General features: G+C 46.5%; 1 pseudogene; it reads right to left on the reverse strand.

Annotated features, from left to right (window-relative positions):
* Positions 1 to 10,715: 10,715 nt before the first annotated feature.
* On the reverse strand, positions 10,716 to 12,959 carry LOC123412686 (annotated as a pseudogene).
* Positions 12,960 to 13,232: the final 273 nt, after the last annotated feature.

Genomic DNA, 13,232 nt, shown 5'->3' on the forward strand with positions numbered 1-13,232 from the left:
GACATAATAGAGTCGGCACGACACCATCTTCTTGTTTTGCACTACTTTTTGACTTGCTTCTTGCGTTGTAATTTCATTGGTGGCACTTCTGCTTGCCGGCTGAATCTGGTTACCCGCTCCCAGCTCAGGGGTTGCCATTTCTTCTTCCTCATCTTCCCTCTCCGACACCAAAGCGACACTCTCACCACTTGATTCGTTGCCTCCAAGTACATCAACAACGACTCTTGTGGACTAGGCACAAACAGAGTTGGCATTGAGGCTCATTATTTTTTTCAAATCTTGCAGCGCTACCTCTACTTTCGGAGTCCATTTCATTGGACATGCCTTTTTCAAAATCTTGAAAAATGCCAGGCCACGTTCTGTATATTTAGAAATGAACGTGTTGAGGGCAGCAGTGCAACCCGCCAAGCGGCACACATATTTGACGTGCTTTGGGGCCTCCGACTACTCAATTGCTTCTATCTTGGAGGGGTTCGTGTCAATCCCATGTTGTGGCATGAAGAAACCATGAAGCTTACAAAAAGGGACGACAAATACACTTCTTGGGGTGGAGCTTCAAGTTGATCTTGTGCAAGTTCGCAATCTTCTAGATATTGAATTAATGTACCTGTGTCCTTTGTCCTGACCACTATATCATCCATGTGGGCTTCCACATTCCTGTGCAGTTCTGGCTCAAAATCAATCTGGACAACTCTTGCAAATGTTGAACCGGCACATATTAATCCAAATGGCATACCGTGAAGTAGTATATGCCATATGGAGTAATAAATGCCATTTTTTCTTCATCTTCCTTGGCCATGAAGGCGTGATAACAACCTTAGTAAGCATCAATGAAGGAGAGTAGACCGTAGCCGTCAGTGGAGTTCACCATTAGATCAATACGCGGCAAGGGAAATGTGTCTTTTCGACAAGCTTTATTTATGTCAATGGAATCGATACAAAGCCTCCACTTTCTGTTTGCCTTCCGTAGTACCACTGGGTTCTCGAACCATGTGGGGTGACTTAAATAAAGCCTTCTACCTCAAGCTTTTAAATTTCTTTGGCAATGTACTCTTGCTGCTCCAGACCTTCCTTCCGGACTCTCTGCTTGATGGGGCATGCGTGAGGACAGACATCAAGGTGTTACTGTATTGCCTCCCTGGGAACACCGGGGGTGTCAAATGCTTGTCGTGCAAACACGCCGACATTCACCCACATGAAGGAGATGAGCATGCTTTCCTATTTGCTGTCGAGAGTGGCACCTATGGTGAAAGTGCCACCCTGGTCGTGTTCCCAAGCATCCACTTGCGCCATCTTAAGGGTCGCTGGTTGCTCTTCTTGCTCCTAGCGATGGTGCTCTCCGGCAAGTGCTCAGTGGGCACGCTGCACTCCGTGGTGTGTTTCCCAGGGTCCTTACTGTAGGTGTTGCCGGAACTCTTGTTCTTCTTCCTCCGATAGCTTTTCTTGTAGGATAGAGGGCCTTGTCGACAATCGTTGCAATTGCCTCCCGGTAGAGCTTGTTGGCGTAGACGATTTCTCTTTTGTTGTGGCCAAAGACAGTGAAGACGCTCATTGGCCCTGGCATCTTCAAGGTGTTGTATGCATGGTGCAAAGCTGCCATGAATTTCACCAGTGTTGGATGGCACAAGATTCCATTATAAGGGTGCAGTCTCATGGCGACATCAAAGACAATATTTTTGTCCTCAAGTTGAGCCCGCTTCCAAATGTCGTCAGCATAGTAATCTTCCATTTGGGTTGGCATCTACCTGGGTTGACCCTTTGGAATGTCCTTATTGGCTCTAGATGCGTGTCAAGGATATTCAACCTCTTGTTCGCATCAATTAAGAAAAAGATCAAGCCAGCCCCACTGTCTCCTAGCATCTTAGTCACCTAGAGATTGTGAATCGTTATTGAAACCAACAATGGCACACACCCGACAGCAGTGGTGCGGTCAGATTGATCTCCGGCATAGAACATGATGGGAGTTTTGTCCCACTTGAGGGGTTTCTGTACTTTGGTTGTCAGTTCTACCATGTTGATCTCATGGGCCCATTGCTTGAGCTACTGGTGAGAACAGTGCAAAGATGAGCCTCCATCAATGCACATGGCATCTATATCCTTCTCGAACTCTTGGCCTTCAGATCCTTCTTCATATTAGTCATCCTCACCCTCGTTGTTAGATTTCTTGTCTTGACCTCTAGCAGGCTTCACCTTATGTTGTATGGCATTGCCATGGTGGCGACCACGGCCAGCACAGTTCTTGCTGGAACCACCAGCACCATCTTGCCCCTTCTGCTTGTTGCGCTTCTCCTATGCTTACTTTTGTTTATCAGCAAGTTGATCTACCTGTCGGCAGTCGTTGATGTTGTCGCCCTTGGTGCAGTAGATCTTACAGTACAGCTCATTAGCCTTTTTGCCTACCGCGGACTCATCGTCACGAGAGCAACCGAGAACCTTCTTACCGGAGCTCTCTTTCTTTGCTTTCTTGTCGATATTGGAATTGTCAAACCCTTCGACGACCATAATTTCATTGCTTTTGCGCATACAGTTGTGCTCCTGGGCTTTATTTTGGGAGGTGGATAAATGTTCATCAACGGATTTGACCTCCACACCAGCATCTTATTAGCCAGAGCATAAGGCTTGGAGATGTCACGCACCTTGTAGATGCTCATCTCCTCACGCATCTGACTCTTGCGCATGTTTGTGTGGAACGCGATAATCACTAAGGTAGGATTGATGTTTGGGATATTGTGCTGCACATGGCTGAATAACTAATTATACATGCGGCAGGATTTGCCATCTCCTCTGGCGGAGCTTGTGCAGATCGCTGGGCTGCCCAGGAAACTTGTGGCCCCATGGTATGCGCCAACAAACTGGTTGCAAGGTTTCTCCAAGTAGGAAATGGAGCCTTGTTGCAATCTCGTCAACCAGGGCTTCACGTTGGGCTTGAGAGACAATGGGAAGTAGTTGGTGAATACTTTTTCATCACATCACCCGGTAGCCTGGATCGTGATAGTGTAGATGCCCAGGAACTCTGACGTGCTGGTCTTGCCATCGTAGTTTTTTGGCAATTCAGGCTTAAACATCCTGGTGGAGGGCCAGCAAACTTGCTGCAACATATGGGTGAATGCCGGGCAGCCTATCTGGCAAAGCAGGGTACCGGGAACCCCGGGAGCAGGCTCGTCAATGTCTGGCCTCACAAGGTCATTTGATTGACAATGTGCCTCCCATCACCGCTCGATGGTGGTGTGGGTTTCCTCCTTCCGCCTGTCCTTCAAAACTTGGCATTGATCTTGGTGCTATCGTGGGGCCGATGAGACCAAAGGCATCTTCACATATTGGTCCGACGTGTTGGTTGGCGTTGCTGCTATGGGCGCAACTACACCGTCGGTGGTGCACCTAGCAGCACCTAGCAGTAGGCTTTGGCGGCACCATGTGGCGCTCTTGTGAGAGCCCACCTCCTCTAGCTTGTTGAGATTGGTGAAGCGGAGTAGGCTTTGGATGGTAGCCCTCCAGTCTTCCATCTTCTCCGGCACTGGAGGGAAATCTAGCAACAGCTGGGTTTGCACTAGAGCTTCCTCCGTTGTCTTGGGCATGGCGTGACGTGAGGCATGGGTGGTTCTGTTACTTGTGACGAAGCCAGAAGCAATGCCATCCCGCCCTAGCATCTGCTCCATATTCCCACCATGAGGTTGGCGATGATCTTGGCCCTGTGCATCTAAGAGTGTCACACATGGGGTTTGTGCGCATGCCGTTCGGGGTCATCGATGTCCCGCGAGAGCTTGTCATGGTTGTTTTGCAAGGGAGCGCCAGATGTTTCACCGGCACTGCAGTAGCTTTTTCCTTGGATGTCGCTGGTGTATCCTTGAACATCACGACGATAGAGTCCTTGTCTCGGCTCGTAGAGCTTCGAGTATTCTGAGGTATGCGCTCACAAGTGCGATGAGTGCGTTATTCGCCTCTGTCTCTGTCATCCGTAGCTGCCTCCGAAGGAAGCTTGGACGTGGACGGGGTGACCGCCGACGTGCCTTTAGCCTTCTTGGGTGCCATGGGCGTTGTTTCTACTATGGGGATCTACATGCACAAAGAGCAATAGTAACTACACACGAAAGGTTAAGACAGATTCGGGCCGCCCTGAGGAGGAAAACCCAATGTCATGTGTAGTTTGTGGATTATGAGAGTAGCTCTTTATTTGGACTTGTGTTGTTGTGCCCACAACGTAACCTTTGAACCTTTGTGTTGTGCTACTTCCAGTGTGGCGTGTGTATGTGTGGTGTTATGACTATTGTCGGATGTTGTACTTTAGTGGTTTGCTTTATTTATAAAGCAGGGCAAAATACTTTTTCAGTATGAGAGTATCTCAAATTACAAGGAGTGCAACAACCCGATAGGGTGCTCGAGGGTGTTGTTACGCATTTAAATGAGCAGGGTTTTGAACCTTGTAAACTATCCATGGACCCTCTTTTAAAGGCAAAGGGGCTACCAGAGTGCACTATGGAGTCACAGAATCTGCCATCTGTCATTTCTTTGCCATTTCCCACCAGACGACAAAGAAGGTCGTTGCCGTTAGCTTCCAAAAAACAAACGGCCAAGAAGGGACTGATGGCAAATAAGGTATTTTCCATCAGGCCTTTCTTTGTTGTCTCCTAGGTGCCGGCAAAAAATCCCAAAAGCATACGACAATAGACCCAGATGGGCCCACTAGGAAATGGACCTGGCTAGGTCAAATGGGTGCCTTCTTTCCCGACTTCCTTTGTCGTGTGCTAGCAGACGAGAAATCGCACGACAACCTCATGACCGTTAGTCGCCCCCACCCCCCCTCTCTCTCTCTCCCTACCTCAAACCCCCTCTCCCTCCCTCCTGTTGCGCCCGGACACCCACCGCCCATCGCCCCCACCCACAGTCCACCGACCCCACCTATCTGCCGCACCGCCGCCCTACAGCAAGCACCCTCCATGTGGCCCTTGTCTCTCCCCACTCTCATGCGCTGCCACACCTCCCCAAGGCGCGCCACATCCTCCCTCACACTGCGGTGGTGCCCCACCACCGGAGCCAGATGCTCCCCCGCAGTGAGCACCCCCTCCCCATGGTGCCACACCTCCTCACTCCTACCGCGGTGAGCCCCCTCCCCTGCGCTGGCCCTCCTCCACCGACACACCTCTCGTGAGTTGTTCATCTTTTTTTCTTTTTCCATTTCATTGCATCTGTTTGTTTAGGTTACTATTAGTTTTGGTTGTTGTTCGTGTTAATTAGATTACTATTAGTTTAGGTTAATTAGGTCAGTGCAGAAAAACCAGAAGAAGAAGAAGAAGGAGAAGAAGAAGAGGAAGAAGAAGAAGAAGAATAAGATGAGGAGGAGGAGGAGGAGGAGGAGGAAATAAGAAGAGGAGGAGGAGAAGGAGAATAAGAATAAGAATAAGAATAAGAAGAAGAAGAAGCAGAAGCAGAAGGATTGAAGCAGAAGGAGGAGGAGGAGGAGGAGGAGGAGGAGGAGGAAGAAGCAGAAGAAGAAGAAGAAGAAGAAGAAGAGGAAGAAGAGGAGGAAGAAGAAGCAGAAGAAGAAGAAGAAGAAGAAGAAGAAGAAGAAGAAGAGAAGGAAGAAGAAGAAGAAGAAGAAGAAGAAGAAGAAGAGGAAGAAGAAGAGAAGGAAGAAGAAGAAGAAGAGGAAGAAGAAGAAGAGGAAGAAGAGGAAGAAGAAAAGGAGGAGAAGAAGAAGAGGAAGAAGAAAAGGAAGAGAAGAAGAGGAAAATAGAAGAAGATGAAGAAGAAAAGGAGGAGAAGAAGAGGAAAATAGAAGAAGAGGAGAAAGAAAAAGAAAAAGAGGAGAAGAGGAGAAGAAGAGGAAAGACAGAAGAAGAGGAAAAAGAAGAAGAAAAAGAGGAGGAGAAGAAGAGGAGAAGAGGAGAGGAGAGGAACAAGAGGAGAAGAACCAGAGGAGGAGGAGGAGAAAATAGAAGTGGAAAAGTAGTTATATATAGAGATATTTTTCTATCAGGATTGAATATTCGTGTTGACCGGGTGGATTTAAATGTGCAGTTGTTTCCTCGCTACGAGGTTCTAGTGTTCGATCATCTCCCCGTGCGTTCGACAAGCTCTGCCCGTGCATTCGTCAGTGAGAAAAAATGATATCTGCCCTCCCCTGTCATTTTCTCTGTTCCAGTCTTCGTGCCAATGAAACTACCTAGCTATAGGTAGATTAAATCTCCAATATGTGTGACCAGTATGCGTCTCACGTTCGAAAGTGTTAGAGTTATAGATATGGATACATTTGCATATATTTAAAACCGCGATTCTTTCATATTATCCAATGTTATACATGGACAACTCAAGTATGTGTAGATATGGTTCCTTTTCCCATGTGCCCTGCTCCGGATCCGATGCATAATTTCATCAGTGCCTCCTTGTTGTTCTCCGGGTATGCATTCTCTCTGTTTATTGCCGAGACGTGTATTACGAGAACAGCGGGGAGGTGCTGCCGAAAATTTGTGTCGGATCCGGAGAAGAGCATGGGAAAATAAACCCAATCTACACATAAACGGGTGGTATTAGGACCTATCTTTACCTACTAGCTTGTAGGTTGCATGGACGTAATAAAACTGGCAAACTTGATTAAATGATAAATATATATGCTGAATTATATATATTTTTCTTGTGTTTTTAGTAGCTTGGCAAGATGAGTGATCGTGCATGGATGTACATTGGTCATAATAGTCAGGAAGAGATGACCAAAGAATGGTTAACAAAAACCAAGGGGTTTGTGAGAGCTGCATTTGCAAATGGCCATAGAAAAACCTGTCCTAGGTGCAACAACTTAAAAAGATGAACGAGGATGAAATTGGTAAACACTTGAAGAAGAGGTGTTTCACGTCTGATTATACGGTGTGGACAATTCATGGTGATTCTGCTCAACGTACCAGAGCTGAGGTGGTACGTCGTTGCACCGACAAGCATGGTACCAGGATCGAAGACATGGTGCAAGACATTGATGATGCTCGGGATTCAGAAGATGATATGGAGGAATCTGTAAAGGCCTTCAATGAAATGTTGGAGTCTTCAAAACGTCCTCTCCATGAGCACACTAAGCTTTGTCATCTGGATGCCATCGCACAAGTAATGGGTCTGAAGGCTCAATTCAACTTAGGAAGAAATGCTACGACATGTCATGCGTGCAAACCTGTACAAGTCGGACAAAATACTCCATGTACTTAAGATGACCTATGAGAAGATAGATGCCTCTGAGAAAGTATGTGCCTTATTTAGGCTTGAGTATGCGGACTTGGACTATTGTCCCATTTGCAAGTCTTCTAGGTATGTTGTGGTAGAAAACAGTACAGTGAGGAGAGACAGATCAAAATCCCAGTTAATGTTCTTTGGTATATGCCAATCATACCAATACTTCAACGTTTTTTCATGGTCAAAGAGACGGATAGACAGATGACATGACACAAATTGGGAAACGAATTGAGCTAGATGCATATAGGAATAAGATGTTGGTACACACATCGGATGCGGAAGCGTGGAAGCTCTTTGATGCATTACATACAGATCCAAGGCATCCTCGAGTCTCCAACACAATATAGTAGTTGGTCTATATTTGTCAATCCACTCAGTCTCACCCCCCAGACAGATTATGAACAAAAAGAGCATATTCCCGACGTTGATAATTTTAAGGCCCAACTATCCCGGGGAGAATATGAATATGTACATGCATGCGCTTAAGGATGAATTGCAAGAAGCTCGGGATAATGTGTTCAAGACATACGACGCTGCTAGAAAAGAAAACATCAAAGTGCATGGCTGGTACATGTAGTCGATGCATGACTTGTCGGCGTATGGGCTATTCACTGGCTGGTGTGTCCATGGATAGTTATCGTGCCCCACATGCGATGCATCTCTTCAGTTTCATTGGTTGCAGGCGGGTCAGAAGTATTCTTGGTTCAATGTGCATAGACAATTCCTAGATCCTCTCCATTAGTTCAGAAAAGACAAGAAGAACTTTATCAAAGGTAAAGTTGTCAAAAACTCGACACCACCTGCGTTGACATGCCAACAGATCCTGGATCAGTTAAACACTCTCGAGCCTGATCCAGAGCGTCTAGGGTATTTCAAGGGGTATAATTAAGAACGCGTATTGACTCACAAGACATGCTTGTGGGATCTGCCTTACTTAAAAGACCTCCTTCTTCCACACAACATCGACATGATGCACACTGTAAATAACATCGGAGAGGCTATTTTTGGTGCATTGTTCAGTGTGGGAACCCCGACCTACGAGTCAAGATTGCCGAATGAGTGTGCTCAGTGATCCGAGAGATCAATGTTCACCGAACACATAGAAACTGATTAACAAGAGTCTTACATCCATACATACCCTTTGTTACAATAAATGACCACTGCAGTCAAGTCTTACATACATAGGGCCTTGAGGGTGAACACACCAAACTGGACTAATAGCGGAAATATTGGTCGAAAGCGTGAACCCGTGCCATCAGCCTTAACCTACAGGCATTCTGACAGGGAAGCGTCCTAGCTCGCAGGAACGTCACCAAGGTGCTCTGCACCATATCCTGATCTCGCATACCTGGTCAATGAAATAACCAGTGGCAAGCCAATGAGTACTTTGAAATTACTCACAAACATCCCATGATGTCGATGATGAAGTTGGTATGATAATAAGCGATATGCAAGATTTGTGGAAAGCAAGCTTTGAAGGTTAATAAACATTATCATAGACGTGTATGGATATGCATCATAAGCTAAATTGTATTCAAAAGGACAGGTTACAGAGATCAACATATCTGCTAAGGGTTGAACACTTCGGGTTCACCCGATATGCCAGGTCACCAAACTTGCTCATATCAACTCTTTCTTAGATAACTCCTTGAACACACACACGCTTGGTTTATGCGGAAACAACTGGACGTAGTTTAAGAAGCACCACCCAACTATCCTTGACCGTGGACACGCCTATTCGAATAGTTTTACACTCTGCAAAGGTTGTACGCTGTACCCACGAGATCCGGGAAACTTCCGTGTCATCCACGACTCGCGGTATATAACATACCCGAGGTAAGTACCCGATCAATGACTTTCCCCTTAGGATACTAGACAAAGAGATCCACTCGATTGGTACCCAGCCCACATGACGTACGTCTTACGAGCACCAATTCTGGACAGTATCATCCATGCGGGGAACAACAGTGTGCCCAGAAGACGTAAAAACGTCATAGTCGACCTATCTGGTACGACCCTATCACGAGAGTGACCACATATCACTCCCGCCACTAGTAATGTGGCTCTTTGCTAGCACCGACCAAAGTAATCCACAAAGGCCCATCCCATAAAGGGGTAACGTGGTCTCACATCTAAGGTTGGCACGGTCGACACATCATAAATCTAATCCTCTTTCCGAAACCACTCACACCAAAATATCCCGTGCACCACTGCTTCACAAGTGGCCACCTAACTCATCATCACCCTTGGGCATTAGTGGCACCCGACGGTGTTTTCATAAACCTTTGATATTTACCATCATCATGCTCATGATCTACTATGCTTAGCTCTACTTGTCAACATGATATTAGAGTGACCCTCATAGGTGGTAGGATCATTCTCAAATGCAAGTGCTCCATAGGAGTCATCGGAAACATCGTATCGATGATTTACCAAATATTCATGATCATATGCAATGGGAATGAATGCTCTACTAGCATGCAATATAATATTTGCACAAACATGGTTAAAGGGCTGCTTGCCTTTGCTCTCATAAGTTATCGGGGTCTTCGAGGTCTTCCAGTCCAACTCCGAGTACTCCATCTACTCCGTCAACTAACGTCAGAAACAACACAGTAAGCCAAAAGAAAGCAGAAACAAAAGTCCTATATAAATAGGAGTTTTATTTTTCTTGGACCTCTCTGGTCATAAGAAAAATACCGGAAGCTTGGTATAGGAGGTTCGGATCATCAGGGAATTTTGAATGGACTAGTTAGCATGCACGTGCAACGCACGACTAATTGGATAATTTATAAATTGCTTGTTATATTAAAATTTTAGTGTATATATATATACACATAATAGAAGGAGAAACATTTGACTCACTTGAAGGTTGCAGCAAGCTGGAATGAATCCTAACTTCTTCACTCGATGCATCATATCTAGCTTCGATGTCTGAAAAAATGGCTTAAAATACAGATAATCTGGCGTTAGAACAGGACACAACCTGGTATTTCAAAGGAAATATATACAACCTGAGATCTTTCGGCACTTGCATATGAGGGTTGAGGTATCCCCTGCAGAAACTCCAAAAAATCAAACAGAAATCCATTGTGAATAAGTGCAAATCACAAAAAATATCAACAGTCCCAACATATATAATCAGTGAACGGAAACCATAGTGTAAAATCATAATAATAGGTAGGTCCTTTGCTGAGCACAACTCATAATAATCGGTTGACGTGAAATTAAAGCTTCTAGAGCTACCTCACAGGTGAAGAATTCTGGCTTCTTAATAGGGCATGTCGGTCTCCTATGTCGTTTGCCTGGCGCGATGAGAAAAAAAAGGTACCAACAAATGTAATCGAAGTGATGTTGAAAGTCACCGAAGAAGATCATGTTTATCTACCTCTCAGTTCTGTCGATGCAGTATGTTCCTGAGCAAGAGAATACATTTCCGGAACCCACTCGAGGTTCCTACCAGGCTAGAGCAAACTCTTCGCTTCGCAAGTTCCTAATAAGCATCACGTCGAGAGTTGAGCTCCTATATATTTTGAGTTTGCAGCTGCCAATAGTGTCGCACCAATGCCTGAGCCGTCTTTGGTGTGCTCGACGACAATGTGCTCCATGTCCCGGGGACCGAGCAACTCCGCCATAGCCTCAACCATATACGACCTGCATTGAGGGTAATTCTCATAAAGTCCGCCGTCCATCACTACCGTTGTTATTCTCCCTAAGAACAGTCCCTTGGAATCATTCTCCATCTTCTGAAGAGTGTCAGCAATGCTAGCACCAGCCAACCGCCTGCCTCTCTTGATGACACAATCAGAAACTTCTAAAATGAACCTCCGTGCCGCTAAAGAAGATTGATTGACCTGAAACCATGTTTATGGGAGAAAACTGCTTTTCCAGGTACTGGTCAGCTGGCTAGATGCCCATGTACGCCTGAAACAAGTGTAGAATCTTACGCCGATGATGTCGCGCAAAATTGATTCAACTTCTCCAAGATGATCGGGGTTATCTTGTTGCATAGCGCACAAATGCGGAGTTTTGTAGTTATGATAGCAGTTCAGCTTAGACTGGCTAGACAATTTGAAAACAAGAGGATAATTTGGATTCTGGGAGCTAGAACATGAAGAACTTGCCTTGGAACAAATGGCTCAGCTAGTTTATCAGAGAAGGAGTGACCAAACAGATCAGACTCTTGAGCCATCTTGGCCAGCACCCTCCGAACAATTTCTCCAAGGTACATCCCGGAAATCGTCTTCTCGAATATCTGCAGGCATTGAAATGCCATCAAAATAAGCATACGAAGGGATAAGCGAGCAAAACATGCTTTACCTGTTCACCAGGATTTATGCTCTCGGCATCCATGTCCCTGTCAAATTCAGTTAATGGAAGACCATCTGAAAAAGCTCCCCATTCAGTGTTGATAATTTGCATTTTATATACTTTAACCAACTCAGTGTGGTGGCATATATTCAGTGCTGAGACATTTTACTAAAAAATTATGGCTATGTGGATCGATTGCTGCCTCCTTTTGCAAAAAAAAAAAGATAGACTTCATTCTGCTCCATTGACCCTCCCATTTTTTTTTGGCAAAGCCACATTGGAATGTCATGCATCCAATTTCAGTTCAGAAAGAAGTAAATAAAATATGTGATCTTGTTGCAGCATACCGTGTTTCCTGTTCCAAGCCCGAGGTGTTGGAGCTTTGGGATAGACTATGTTCGCTCAGTGTAGCAAGCATTTGTGCCGGTGCCCAAAATCACCGCAACCATCACATCCTCGTCCCAATAGTGCGCTCCAGCTAAGGCTCCAACGGTATCATTTACCTTGGAATGTGAAATGATGTCATTTCAGACGCATTTCAGCCCGTAACAAAGCAGAGCAGAGGCAAAAAACAGAGTTTAGTATCCACTATAGGTAATTGGGCATCCCATTTGCTTTGCCAACCATGAAGTTTGTTGTGGCTATGTGCATTTTACCATATATAATCCAGAAGGCCGCGATAAAATGGAACAACTCCTGTTCAACCGCAACAAATGCAACGTCAAATGTCAGACATGCTCTCCCCATATGCAACGAAGTATATGCTAATTTTCTATCTAAAAACAGAGCCAGTTAGCTTATATATAAGAAAACAATTCAACGAACCGGCTACCTCGGTTGTACCATGCATGATTTGTTTGGGGATCGACACTTGCTTGGACTCGGTGTCGACGACGCGCCTATCTTTTCCACCCACCTGCACCCTCAGCACTCTGAAGTTGGTGGCGCCCAGATCCAGAGCATAGAACAACCCTGTTTCACTCCTTGAGCACAACAATGGTGATGCAACATCAATGCATAACCAGATCAAATCTCACAACGCTCACTAAGTCCAATTTACAAGAACTAATTGGTGTACTAAATGACTGAAGAACTCGTCTACTTAGTGTACCAACCAGAGTCACTGAATGTCTGAATCACTGGGTGGTTGGTAGGTGAGTTACCCAGTGGGGAGCGAGTAGACGTAGCTGGGGGTCATCTTGAGCTCACCGGCGCCGTCCACGGCGAGCCCGGCGTGCATGCCGGCGGCCATGGCGTCCGCCACGTCCCGCAGCAGGGGGAGCGGCGTCGCGCACTGCGGCCTCAGGTCGTCCAGGACGGGCGTGGCCAAGGCCGCGGCCGCCTTGGAGCATCGGAGCCTGACGGTCCCGGCGCCGGACGGGGTGGCGATGCATCACGGAGGTGGGCCGGAACGGCGACCCGACAGCGGCGGACATGTCGAGGCTGGCGGGGAGCAGCTAATCGAGTAGACAGACCCTGCCGCCGCCGAGGCAGGGTGATCCTGCTCCTTCCAGTTCCATCGCCGCTGCTCGATCGAGGAGTGGAACCTCGCTGCCACCTATGAAGGCCGAGCCTGACCATCTTGCACCGCTACCACTACTTGATCGAGGAGTGGAGCCTCGCCGCTTCCTATGAAGGTCGAGCCCATCTTGCGGCGGCATGTGGCGGTGGCGAGGAGGAGAGAGAGGAGGGAGATGGAAGTGGGGAGC

Source organism: Hordeum vulgare, chromosome 7H, assembly GCF_904849725.1.
Source record: "Hordeum vulgare subsp. vulgare chromosome 7H, MorexV3_pseudomolecules_assembly, whole genome shotgun sequence".
NCBI lineage: Eukaryota > Viridiplantae > Streptophyta > Magnoliopsida > Poales > Poaceae > Hordeum > Hordeum vulgare.